Below are 14398 nucleotides of genomic sequence, written 5' to 3' on the forward strand. Positions count from 1 at the left end.
AACAAAATGATAATGTATAAGCATGGAAATTAAAAGATCAAACATTACTGTTATGCATGTAAAGGACTGTAATAAATATGTTTTTCCTTTTTGTGCTTTTCATGAAAAATCAAGTGTGCAGGCTAATCTCTTTTGGTGATTTGGCAGGTGGTTTAGGGGTGTTGATGGATGGCTGGAAGGTTCAGGAGATGGTTGGAAGTTTTGGAAGACCCTTGGGTGACCTTGGGAGGCTTCCTAGAGGTTTTCCCTCAATTCGGCCTTAAAATAGGCCACTACAAGAAAACCTACAGGATGTACTAGAAACCTAAAGGGTTCCTTGTATTTCTACAGGATACAGCTAAGAGAAAAGTGATGGGTGTTGGAGGTAATGGAAGGCTTATGGAAGGTGGTTGATGGGTGGAATGGAGTGAGAAAAGGCCTAGGCTCACTCAGAACACAAAACCAAGTTTAAGAGATGGTTGGATTCGCTCAAAATGCTTGAGGAAATTTCTATGTAAAATGATGAAATTGGTGAAGGTTTTGATGAAAGCAAGGAATTCCTATGGGTGGATGAAGCTGGAAGGTGGTTACATGCTATGAGTTCTCTTTCTACTTCTCAAGCACCTGCTTTGCATCAAACATGCGTACTTTCCAAAGAGTCATGTAAACGAGGAGAATTTTTATGATATAGAAAAGCAGAATTTAATGAAGTAACTTTCTACCTTATGCATGAATAAATTGCTACAGAAAATGGAATCATGGATGAGATCTACTGAAAGAATGAAGATAGAAGAGATGGAAATGGAATCCTACTTTGCAAAACTGATCAAATGCTAGTTTAAATACAACAAACTCTAAATCCTATGAAAGAAATGGAAATTTGTCTTTTTGGGGCTGCATAAGGATATTTTCCTCAAATCATGATCCCATAAGGAAGAAGTGAGGCCAAGACACATACTTACAACTTTGTGGTGCTTATTTTATCCCTTCTAACCTGATACTAAAGTAAGGCACAAATGGAAGCAAACTAATAAACAATTAATCAAATCTACATTACTTGCAATAAAATACTTCTAAAAATAGTTTAGCCATGAATCTATGAAGCTAAGCTAAGCATACAGATACAAGAAGAGGAGTCTTTGCTGCTAGGGTTGGACGCTAACCCAAGAGCTTCAGCCCTCTGAGTTAACTCAGTACTGGATCAAGAGAAATCTCATTCTTATTACCAAAATAGAAAATTACATCAACGTCTTCCACAAGTTTGGAGCTTGAAAATCAATAGAGTTTTTACGACAAAAATTTGAATCCTAATGAGGCTCTAGGGCCTATCCACTTATACAACTGAAGTACCCAACGAATTCCTTAAATTTAGGGAGTCTCGGCTCCCAAACTCGAGATGAAATTACTCTTTATCTATCACTTGCTCGGTTTCCTTCTGATCTTCATGACATGGCTGCTTGCACTTTGAGCTTGTGGGATTAATGGAGGAATATTCGAATGGGGGAGGAGTAAATGAGGAGGATTTACCTCCTACAATATCTCTCCATTGTCCCTTCGAGTTTCAAACCTTAGTCTTGCCAAAATTCCTTGATTTTCTCTTCCAAACCTGAATTTAATGCATATTAGTTCACTAGGAATAATTTCTCACTTTAACTCATTTCATTAAACAAAACATAATCAAAAAATGTAATAAGTTGTGAGAAGAGTTGGTTTGACTAAGCTAGGAGGTGAATTAAGGCCCATATAATTACCCAATGATGAGGGTGATCATCACCCCCCTACTGAAAGTGTTGCTCATCCTTTGAGCAACTCAATCAATGTCCATGTCTTTCATAGCTCTAGTGGCCTCCGTGACATCCCATGTGTCTACTATGGTTTCCTCTTCTTGTGCATAGAAACCTGCCTTCTTTTCTACCTCCTCCCATTCCCTCCTTTATTATTCTTCCTTCATTCCTTCTAGCATCCCTAAGAGTAGTGGTGGACTGAGTCTAAAGCCAATCCAATTGACTCTGAACCTTTGTATAGATTTCTTGTACATGGGTGTCATGTGCAGTGCTTCTCTCATTCTTTGAGGAGAGTGGTACTCTATTATCTTTAAACTGTATTGCAATATGTTCCATCTCCTCTGGCAAGAATGCATGATGTCATCCCCTAACAATCTGAACATCTCCTCAAAATGTGAAATTGCTTTCTCTTGGGCAACAAGATACCTGGGTGCAAGCTAAGGATCATTTGAAATTAAATTATGTGTATTGACGAGGGACATTGGCTTGGACTGCTCAACTTTGATCATAAAAGGCTATGTTTGTTCTCTTTCCAATATCTTCTTCATTTCTGCAACCCTTGTTTCCTCATGGCTCGTCCATGATGCCAAGGCCATCAACTATAAATCCCCTAGCTTGGCATTAGGGTCCCATACATTCATGTTTGTTAAGGCCATGTTATGTAAATAAAACTCAGACATCTTGGCCCTATCTTCCAATGTACTTTGATCACAAAGATCAATTAAATGTCTATAATCCTAAAATGAAATAGTCCCTCTCTATGCTAGGGTCTTGATTTGGAACTGCAACCATCGTTCCTTAAGTTATAGGGCATAGGATTTAGCTGGCATCCTGCACTGGATTGCTTCCAAAGAGAGATTGGCCATACATGCTAATTGGTTCTCACTTTATTACATTTGTACTTTCAACCATGCATTTTCTGTCTCTAACTGATTTTTCATTATGGCCTCTCTGTCCCTCAGGCTACTTAGCTCTCTACCCATCTGCTTGAGCTTCTCCTCCATGTGACCAAATTCCTCCACCCCCTTGGACTTGGCAATCTGTATCCATCTATGAGTTCTGGCTCTGTCCTTCTCAAGCTCAAAGAATAATGGAATAGCAAACTTTTGTGGAATGACCCTGCCCCCTTCAATAAATCTGTAGTAGGAGTCAAGGTTAGGTTGGGGGCTAGGTTCCCTTAGTTCTGGGTCCTCTTCTTTAGTTTCTTGTTGTAGGCTTCCCTCCTTATCCAAGTTTTGAGTCGCCTATAGGTTTAGTAGAGTCTCTTGGAGGACTACTTCTGCTTCCTGTAGGTCCTGTTGTGTATGTTGTAGGATTTCTTTTCCTTTGGTTGAGGTGGATCTAGTTATAGGCCTTCTCACATAGGTGATATGAGACTTAGGAAGAGACATTTTATCTTGTTGTTTAAGTGAGTCCTCAATTACAATGGGAATTTTGGTTGGAGTTTGGGGTTTCCCTTGCCTTATCCTTTTGCTTTTCCTTGTTCTGAAATATAAGGCGGTCTACCTCTGTCTTTTACATTTTTGTTGGATAGGGGTGCTAAGAGCAGTGAGGGCAACTCATGCTTCTCTCTCTATGGGTTCTGGAGACACCCTAGGTGACTCCTCCTTGTCTTATGCCCCCCCTTTTCCATTTCTCTTTTCCTTTATGTTTTTCCCCTATTCTCCTCCTTCTGGATCCTCATCCTGTTTATTAGTATCCTCCTTGACATCTTCCTCTATTTCCTCATCACCTTCCTTCTCTTTCTCCTCTTCTTCCTCCTCATCTATCTCATCTTCATCCCTCTCTATTTCTTCTCCTTATGTTTCAATTTCTTCCTCATCCTTTTCACTGACAGTAGGACTAATGTCGTATGTGATGGATTTGATATCTTCCTCTGTCTGCATGTCTCTGAAAATTTCCCATTAGATAGGAATTCTGAGGTTGTGGAGGGAATTTTCTATGATTATTCTTATTAACCCATGGTGGGCTAACTGTTGGTGGTTTCCCTCCTGCACCTTTATACATGTATCTATCAATGATTGCAAAAGGAAGTATGGTATGTTCAGTCTATGGTGAGGAGGTGTTTCCGCTCCAAACCTCAATTCTTCAAGAAGCCTAAAGTGATACCCATAAACTACACTATGCCTACCCTCACATGATATGTATTTGATAAGGTGGTTGTTCACCTCATTCTAGGGGTATGGTAGGATTTCTCTCCTTACTCCATTTTTATCTTCAGTGGGCTCTTCTCCCTCTAAAATGAACTTCTTCTTGGAAATTGGGTTATCTCCCTTGTCTTCCTTTCTCCAAGGCACTCCTAGGGGAAGTGTGGTAATTCTGCTTATGAGTTCAGGGGTGAGCTCTATGGAGAGGCCTCTCACCACAATAGTAGCATGGCATCTAGTCAGTGGAATGAGGGAGAGAGAAAAATCTCAGGCCACTTCATCATCATACCCTCTTAGTTTTTCAAAATACCTCATCCAATTATGCCTTGTGAAGATTTATCACACCTGATGGTGTTGGTGGATTCTCACAGTGTTAATGGGCTCACTTCTATTAAACCCCCCCTGTCATTTTGGTTGGTGAATTTTCAGGAACTCAGATGGTTGATACAATTTTTTAATGCAGAAGTAAATAACTGAAAGAACTCTGGAGACAATTCCCTTACATAGCTGCCAAATTCACTCAATACTAGGTGATTTTCAGTTCAATTCACTTTGAAAAAGGGAAGTAATTATAGAGCCTACCTCCTCATAGTGTTTGTTGTAGCCAACCCCCATGTTTTCCCCTCTAAAACTCCCCTCAGCCAATCCTATATATTATCTGATTGTATCCTATAGGATTCCTATGCGATCCTGTAGGATTTCCTGTGTAATCCTCTAAGAAGTCCTACGCATGAGATAGATGGAATTTTCCTCTTCTGTAGATTACCTGGGTATGAGAATGACTTTGCTAGAGTGATCCTCGAGGAAATGAATGCATGAGTGCATGGGGATCACCGATTATTTCCTCCTATGGCTAAGTTATGTGAGGTGGTGTGCTCGCAGCGGAGGTATATTTTCTATTTTTGGACCGTGGGTCCCCACTACCATGTCATCATTCGTCTCTCCTCATAATCAACTCCTAGTTCATGCCTCTATAGACTTAATTGTATTTGTCCTTCTCTTCTCTTTTTTTTACTTGATTGTTGCCACGTAAGGGAGGACCAACTGTTTTGTCTTCGTCGACTGAACGAAGGTGGCCAACTTAGTTGGCCACCTTTCTCTTATAAACCAACTTACTCATAACATTTACATCTTTTGACTACATTATGAAAATGAGAGAGTGAAGCGAGATACTTGTGGTGCTAATACCTTGCTGCAGTTGTTGAAGACCTGAGGTGCTTATTGTGTGTTGGCTACATGCTACTTTTCCTTCCCTTTTTTATTGCTCTTTGATGATTCCTTTGATGTGCAGGTACCTGGTGTTGAAGATGATGGTGTTGTTGCTGCTTTGGAGTTCCTTCTTCCATTGGATCTTCATGCTGGAAGCTTGTTGCTACTTATGATTTTTATTTTGTGGGAGAGGCTGCTACATGATTTCCTACAAGATGTCTTGTAGGTGCTTCTCCCCTATTCTCTCTGTTTCATTTTTTCTCTATGTTTTCTCTTGAAGTCTGTGAAATATATATATATATATATATATATATATATATATATATATATATATATATATATATATATATATATCTAGATAGATAGATAGCTAGCTATTGAAACTGATTCTTTTTTATGGTGAATGTAGGGGTGATCAAGGTGGAGAGAGGTATGGTAAGGAAGTGGTGATGTAGGGATGTTATTTTTTTGGACATGTCAGGTAATTTTCTCGCCCTAGGGTCACTACTATAGGATTCTAAGCCAATGTAATTCCTACAAGATCATCATGTAGGTTTTTAGGGGACCTTGTAGGTTTACAGGGGATCTTGTAGAAAACACAGTCCCCTTGTAAATTGAAGCGAAGGAGTGAAAAAAATGAAAGGAATGGTGGAGTGATGAATGATGATGGGTGGAAAAATAAAAATGTGAGTGAAATAGGTCCATTTTTTATCCTCCTTTGTTCTCTGGTCGTCCTCCTTGCTGACCTGCAAATAGAAATTTTCATGATTTTTTCTCTCTTTTTCTTTTTTGGAAAACAACTAGTCTTCCTCTAAGGGTTTTTCATCCTAGCTTTTTTCCCTGGGCCCCCCAAGAGAGGTTTTCACCTAGAGATCTTTCCATTTTCCCTCTTTTTCGATTTTTATTTTTCCTTTTTGACACCATTTGGTCACCCAAAGAGGTTTTCAACCCAATAATGGGACTCAGGCATCTCATGGAGGTTTTCACCTGAGCCCTTATTTTTCTTTTTTTCTGTCTTTCAGTGATTTGATGAGGTAGGAGCTGAAACTTGCTCCACCACCATCACTGTTTTATTTATACCATCAATGAACTCTTTCTTTGACAATGGCCTCTTGTAAAGTTTCAATCTGTGTCCATTAACAAGTAAAGGAATGGCCTCTACATCTATGGTCCTGATCTGCACTGAACCATTATCATTACATCTCTCTATAACATAAGGCCCTAGCCATCTTGTCCTTAACTTTCCCTTAAAGTCTTTATATCTGGAATCATATAACAAGGCCCAATAACCTTCTTGAAATTGCTTATCCTTGATGTTCTTATCATGCCAGATCTTCCTCTAAAGTTGGGTTACCTCTGTGTGTAGGAGGGCTCACATTCTGAACGCATCTAAACCATTCAACTAGAGCAATCTCTCTTTTGTGCACTTGTGAGATCTAGATCTAGTTGGGCTGCCATCCTTTATGTGTTATACTTAAACTCAATGGACAATAGGGACTTTTTCCCATAGACCAACGCATAGGGTGTGAATCTAGTGGTGGTCATTCAAGTGGTATTATAGGCTAAGGTGGCCTCAACTAGTCTATCTGCCCAATCTTTCCTACTGTTGCTTACCACTTTGGTCAAGATGCTCTCTAGCACTCTATTGGTCACCTCCACTTGCCCATTAGCTTGTGGGTGATAGGGAGTGGAGGTCCTATGCTTGATCTTGTGTTGGCTCAGCAAGTCTTCAATCATGTTTGAGGTAATTTAGTTGCCTTGATCAGTGACCAGCTCTCTAGGGATCCCAAATTTGTAAAATACATTCTCGCTTAAGAACTCAACCACCTTCTCCTCTATTTCTACCTTAATTGCCTTGGTTTCAGCCCACTTAGTCATATAGTCAGTGCACACAATGAGGTCAGTAGGTCCAATGAATTCCATGCCCCACTTCTCAAATAGCTCAAAAGTTACTTGAGGTTGCAGAGGAATTTCATCCCTTGGAGTAGGCTTTCCCATCCTTTGGCACCGATCACACTGACTAGTATAAATTTTCACATCCTAAAGAAGAGTGGGTCAATAATAGCCTACTTGTAACACTTTGAATGTCGTCCTCTTTGCTACAAAGTGACCTCCATAAGGCCCATCATGATAGGTCAGAAGGATGTCAAAGACTTCCTCCTCCCTAACACACCTTCTCAAGAATTAATCTAGGCCAAGTTGGAAGAGATTTCCCTTAATCCAATTGAAGGGGGCACTCTTCCTTATAATCTTACTTCTCTCTATGGAGCACAAGTTTGGTGGGAACTATGTAGATACCAAATAGTTTTCTATGTCAACAAATCATGGGGAGAGAACTAAAATGGTGAACAAGTTCTCATCCGGTAATTGGTCATGAACTCTTCCCTCTTAACCTGTAGGAAAAGTTAATCTCCACAAAAAGTCTGCAACAACATTTTCCTTACCAGGCTTATCAACAATAGTTAGCTCAAACTGTTGTAATAAAAGTAACCATCTTATAATACGAGCATTCACATCGGGTTTATTCATTAAACATTTGATTGCAGCATGGTCATTATGGACAAATGTTTGATAGCCTATAATATAATGCCTGAATTTGTTCAATGAATGCACAATAGTTAAGAGCTTCTTTTTGGGCATTGTTGTAGTTGTATTTGATCTTTGAAATATTCTTACTGATAAATTAAATGGCATAAGGTAATTTTTCATCTATGTGACCTAGCGCTGCTCCTATGGCTTTTTGTGAGGCATCAACATGAATATGAAAGGGAAGGGCCCAATTTGGACCTCGGAGGATCAGTGCAGTGGTTAACTTGTTCTTCAGGATGTCCAAGACCTCCTGACAGCTTTTTGACTATGTAAACTCAGATTCTTTGGCTAACAGCCAAAATAAAGGAGAGGCCAACTTGCTGAAGTCCTTTATGAACCTTCAATAGTATCCAGATAACCATATGAAAATTTTGACATCTCTTCGCTTTTGAGGAGGTGCGACCCTTTGGATGATAGTTATTTTGTTTGGGTCCACCTACAGTCCTTACTGAGATATTGAATGACCCAGCATGATCCCTACAGTCATTAAGAATTCACTTTTTTTGGGACTGAGAGGCAGGTTCATTTCAATGCATTTGTGTAGTCCCTTACCTAAGTTGGACAAAGCCTCCTTGAAATCACTCCCATAAGGTGTGAAATCATCCATATAGATTTCTAACGCATCATGGATTAACTCGGAAAGATATTTATGAAACCAACTCACAAAAATATAGAAAAGATAGATCAATGCCTTAGAAATAAGCCTCTTCGAGGGGGCAACCTCCTTTACATTACACAAATGAACAATTCTTGGATGATACAAATGACATGACCTCCTTTCTATATATAGGAGTCTAAGGGGTCGTAATATAATTAGAGCTGACATAACAACAACAATGTAAGGGCACAATAATAACAATAATTGGCTTCTATGGGGCACAATAATTACAATATGGGGACTACATGGGCACAACAATATAATAAGGTTGTTGTACTAATAACAATAAGGGGTTACACTAGTAGTATAGGGACCTAACATACCCCTCTCCTTCAAAAAGTGTTGTCCTTAATGCTTGAGTAGTTCTTGATGCTTTTGTATAAAATTCTCATCTTTCCATGTGGAATCTTCAACGGGTAAGCTCTTCCACTTGATGAGATGCTCTGAAATTGATCGATTTCATAGCTGTCAACTTCTCGGTTCTGTGAATGCTTCAAGTTCCAATATGATTTTTCCTTCCTTGTCAAGTTCTAGAAATATTGTTGGAACTAGGATCTTCGACAACTTTTGAATGAGTTCCTACCCTGATTCACCATTCTTCCATTCATCCCTTTCTTTATTTATCAAATTTGGTTGGATAATTATACCGCCCTCTACCATTTCTGCAACCATATGTTCAATTTCACTCCTTTGGGCATATGGATATCTATAAGGCCTGATGTTTGGAGGAACACTTCCTAGAATAAAATGAATAACATGATCATGATCATGAATATGTGGGAGACCTTTGGGAGTCTCAAATACCTTGGAATGATTGTCCAAGGCTTTTTGTAGATTTGGAGAAATAGATGATTTCAATGTGGGAACCATTGGTGAACATAATTGTGCAATTACACCTCCTTGTTCTTTCTTTAGAAGATTTGTCATTCTGTTAGAGTTGATTATCTTTCATGGTTTCCCTGTGATACCCCTTAATTCAACTTCCTTTCCTTTTGAAGAAAATTTCATGAAAAGTTCTTGAAAATTAAAAGCTATTGTACCCAAAGATTGTAGCCATTGGACTCCTAGTACAATGTGAGTACCACCCATTGGAACAGAAAGAATTGGGCTATTCAATACATATTCTCCCATGGATAGCTTGACATTATGGTACTTTCCAGAGAAATTTATGGTTCCTCCACTTACAACCATCACTTGACACTCTGGTGTTGACTATAGGAAGCAATTCAATTCCTTGGTTATCTTACAATTAATAAAATTATGGGTACTACCCAAATCAATCAACACTATTACCTTTTTCTTCTTGATATGTCCTTCGATATTTATAGTTTGAGGAGTGGTAATTCTAACCAATGCATTACAAGATATGGTCAGATTCATTTCCTCTTTCTTTGGGATTGGTTCTTGGTGAGTATCCTTTTCTTTTGATGTTTCTTGATACTTTTCTTCCTAATATTTCAGTACTTGAACCTTCTGCTTCCTAATATGTCCTTATATCTTGAGAGTTTGAGGAGTGGTAATTCCTGCCATTGCAATACAAGATATGGTTGGATTCATTTGTTCTTTCTCTAGGGTTGGTTCCTGGTGTATATCCTCTTCTTTTGATGTTTCTTGATCCTTTTCGTTATTAGGAGGCCTTTCTTGTAGCAGCTTTGTCCCACCTTCGTTCAAACCTTCCATATTTTTCTTCAAATCTTCCATGCCTTTCTTCCAATAAGCTTTCATACAATTTATATCAGCTTCCATGGCAGAGATAAAACTATTTATCTTCTGCTACTCTAGAATATCATTTACCCTTATATTCAATTTTTGAAAGTCCTCAATGTGCTCTTCCATTGAACCCTTTTGTTTGAGATTTATCAATTTGCTAAGGAAGGTGTTGCTCTTGGTATCCTCATAATGTGCTATCATTTCCTCCGTGAAAATTGATCACGTGACAAGTGGTTTACGAGAACAAAGCCCTTTATACCATAAAAATTGATTCGGTTCTAAATAATTAGATGCAATACATACCTTTTGTAATAGTGGTACACCATGTAGATCAAAATATTTCTCCATCTGTAGTATCCAATTTACCGGATCCTTGCCATCAAACTTCCTCATGTCGCGTTTTCTTGATTTTAGGAGCTGGATCTTGAAACGACCGTAAATCTGTAATTTTGAATCTTCAAGTTCTGAACTTTTAGCCTGTAATATTACTTTGATTTCTCTTTCTAACTCCCAAAGTCAGATCGCAATTGGATTCCCAAAGAAAGGTTTATTCCCAATCTCCCGCGATGACCTAATTGTAGACTAGTTCAGTAGAGTAAACATGTATGGCATTCCATGTCTGACTGTTACAACCTTAGGTTCTGAAAGTTATACCCAAACAAAGTACAGCCTATCCTCTTTTTGTAACTTCTTACAAAATTTCAATATGATGCTGAAAGATAAATTTATGAAGATTTTCCCAAGGTCATCTATTTAGGATGTAATTCAAGAGTTTGCACAAACCCTAACTTCCTCAGATCATATATTTGAAAATATAGTGATCCAAGATCTGAAATTTAGACCCAAGGTTTAGAATGATTTCTTCTCAAATGGGTTTTCTTTTTATCTTCTGAAAATTCGTAGCAAAAACAGTATAGCGACAATTCTAGAATGGTATATTTTAGATGAAATTTTAGAGCTTGCAAAAACCCTAACTTCCTCAGATAATATCTCTGAAAATATAGTGGGACAAGATTTGAAATTCAAACCCAAGCTTTAGAGCAACTTCATCTCAAATGGGTTTTTTGTTTCACTTTTGAATCATCGCAAGAAAAAGCTATATCAACAATTCCATAATGACCTATTTGGAGTAGCGAAACCCTAGAATCCAAATCTCTAATGCCAAATGTTATGAAACCAACTCACAAAAATGTAGAAAAGATAGATCAATGCCTTAGAAATAAGCCTCTTCGAGGGGGAAACCTCTTTTACATTACACAAATGAACAATTCTTGGCCGATACAAATGACAAGACCTCCTTTCTATATATAAGAGTCTAAGGGGTCATAATATAATTAGAACCGACATAACAATAATAATGTAAGGGCACAATAATAACAATAGTGGCCTTCTATGGGGAACAATAATAAGAATGTGGGGACTACATGGGCACAAAAATATAATAAGGGGGTTGTACTAATAAAAATAAGGGGTTACACTAGTAGTATAGGGACCTAACAAAGATACTCAAGAATTCTCTATAAAAAGTAGCAGGAGAATTGCATAGGCCAAAAGGAAGGACCCTATAGGGAAAAGTGCCCCAAGGATGAGTGAAGGTGGTTTTATCCTGATCTTTCGAGCTAATATGGATTTGATTGTACATGCTGAATCCAGCTAGGAAAGAGAAAAACTTTTTCCCTGCCAGGCCATCTAGCACTTGGCCTATGAAAGGTAGAGGGAAATGGTCCTTGTTTGTGGCTTTTTTCAATTCCCTGTAATCAACACAAATCGTCCACTTACCATTTTTATTTGGAACTAACACCAAAGCAGAGACCCACTCACTATTGGAGATAGCATAAATGAATCCTGCATCTAGTAATTTTGGCAGTTATTCTTTGGCTATATCTTTAAGAGATGGATTCATCCTCCTTTGGGGTTGCCATATTGGCTTGCAACCTTCCTTGATGTAAATGTGGTGAGTACACACTGAGGGGTGTACTCCCTTCATTTCTTTGCATCCAAATGTTCCTTTAGCATGTTGCACAACTTCTCCTCTTGGAGGACAGAAAGAGATGGATTGATTTTCTTAGTTCTCTCAGGACCGAATTCTATGGTTTTGAAATGAAGAGGGTTGGAATCAACCAAGCATAGATCAATTGGATCATTTTTCTGGGTTTCCTTTACTACTTCTAGGGAAAATGTACTGGGAGTTAGAATTTGGAGTAGGTGTTCAATTAAATCATCTTCATCCTATTTTCCTCATCCCATGGTTGTTTCAAAGGTATACAGTTGGGCAGAATAAACTTCATCTTCTTCCCCTCTTCCAACCATAAAGGTAAATCATGTTCTAGAGATGGCTGAGCAGGAGGGTATAGGACTAACTACTTGGACATATGACCATTCTTGATGGTCATATTCCCAGCTTTGTAGCTGATGTAAGCATCAGAAGTGGGCAACCAAGGCCTCCCAAGGATGAGAGGGTAACCAGTAAGCTTAGCCTTAGGCTGGAGAACTAGAAATCTATAGGGTACTCGCAAGAGTCAATAGAGACCATCACATCCTCCACAATCCCCTAAGGGGTCACTGTGGAGTGGTTTGCAAGTTGCAACACTATTGTGGTCTTTCTTAATGAACCTTGGAGGTTGAGCTTGAGCATGGTGTCCTTGTTCATCACATTAATGGCAGCCCCAAGGTCAATCAAAGTGTGTGGGACAATGGTGCCATTGATGTGCACATCTACTATAGGGCTTCCAGGGTCCAAATACTTTAGACAGATTACCTTCACCAACACTAAGTTGGATAGTTGTCCAATGACATTAATGGTAGGGGCATCTCTTTTTCGCCTCCCTGGATGTTTGAAGAACTTCTCCTTAATCAACCTTTTTTAAATAGGTACATCTTTAATGGCGTGGAGAAGTGGAATCTTGACACATGGGTTTTTCAATTCTCCCTAAAGTTCAGTCTCTTCTCGGGTAGGCTGGAGTGGTTGACTTAAACTCTCAAGAAAGGGTGGATTTACTTTAAGAATTCTTTCCTCTCTTTCTTCTTCAACCTCCCTAGGTGTAGGTGAAGGTTGGTTATCCAGGAGAAATCTCCTAGATCTCAAGTTAATTTCTTGGATCTCCACAACATAAGCCGGATATGAGGTCTCTCCACTGTATACTTATTATGCCTGTCTATTGTTCGGGTTCAGATCTGGATGGGCAGGAATCTAGGGTTGTTTAGGTGGAGAAGAGTGTAACAGCTGTGGTTGCGTAGGTGGTGAAGGTAATAAAGATAGAACATTGTTGTATTGGGGCCTCCACCCCTGGTGCGGTGCATTCCACTGAGGTTGTGGCAGAGCATATGGTTGAAATGACTGGATGACTGGTTGGGAATGATACTAAGATGCAAAGGACCAAGGAGGAGGAGTAGACCGGGAAGGATGAGCAAGGGGTCCCCAAGAAGGTATGTATGTGGTCTGGTCAGGGTTGTAATATGCATGGGGTGACCCTTCCATGCCCTATTGGTATGGCCTAGGCCCATGAGGTATCCTTTGGTTTATGTAGCAGAGCTGCTCAATGACCCCTTCAGCTCCTGGATACACAGCTTTGAGTCTAGGTAAAGAAGGGCACTTGTCTGTGGAGTGGTTTTCTTCACAGACTGAGAAAATTTCAATAGAATTTAATGAAAATTCATTCCTAGGGTGCCTCCTGGTGCATCTAGGATAGAAAATGGCCAAGGCTCTCTCTGCTTCCTCCTAATGTGCATAGTGTCCATCTGTAAGGCAAGGGTTTGAAACATCTCACTCTTGAAATCTTCTAGCATGTTTCTAATTTCACCCTTGATGGATGAATTGGAGGAGGATGTACTAATGATATTTTGACTTCCCCCAACCTTTTTCCTAGCTACCTTAGAATGGTTTCTAAAGATAGTCTTGATATCCTCATAGCGTAACTGGTATATATCTCCTCCTACTAACAAGTGTAGGGTATCCAAAAGGTCTTCCCTTACTCCTCTAAGCAAGACCTGTTTTAGTGACTCAGGGTCAAGTGTGCACCTGGCCCTTTTGTAACTAAGATGGAATTGTTCTTCATAATCCTCTAGGGATTCATCATTACCTAAGCTCATCCTAAAAATTTCCTCTTTAGTATCCTTAGACCTATAGTAGTCTCGATACTTTTTGTTGAAGGTTTGCTGCATTTTAGCCCAAGTTGTGATGTTATCCCCAAGTAAACCCATGAACCACTACAAAGCTGCATCCTTGAGGGTAGATGTAAATAGTTTCAACTTCTGCTCATCTTCTGCTCATCATTTGTATAGTCATAGGTTCGGCATATAACAACAAACTCAAACAGGAAAAT

The sequence above is a fragment of the Pinus tabuliformis genome, chromosome 8 (assembly GCF_031772625.1).
Source record: "Pinus tabuliformis cultivar Carrire ecotype Pingquan chromosome 8, CPIR1, whole genome shotgun sequence".
Taxonomy (NCBI): domain Eukaryota; kingdom Viridiplantae; phylum Streptophyta; class Pinopsida; order Pinales; family Pinaceae; genus Pinus; species Pinus tabuliformis.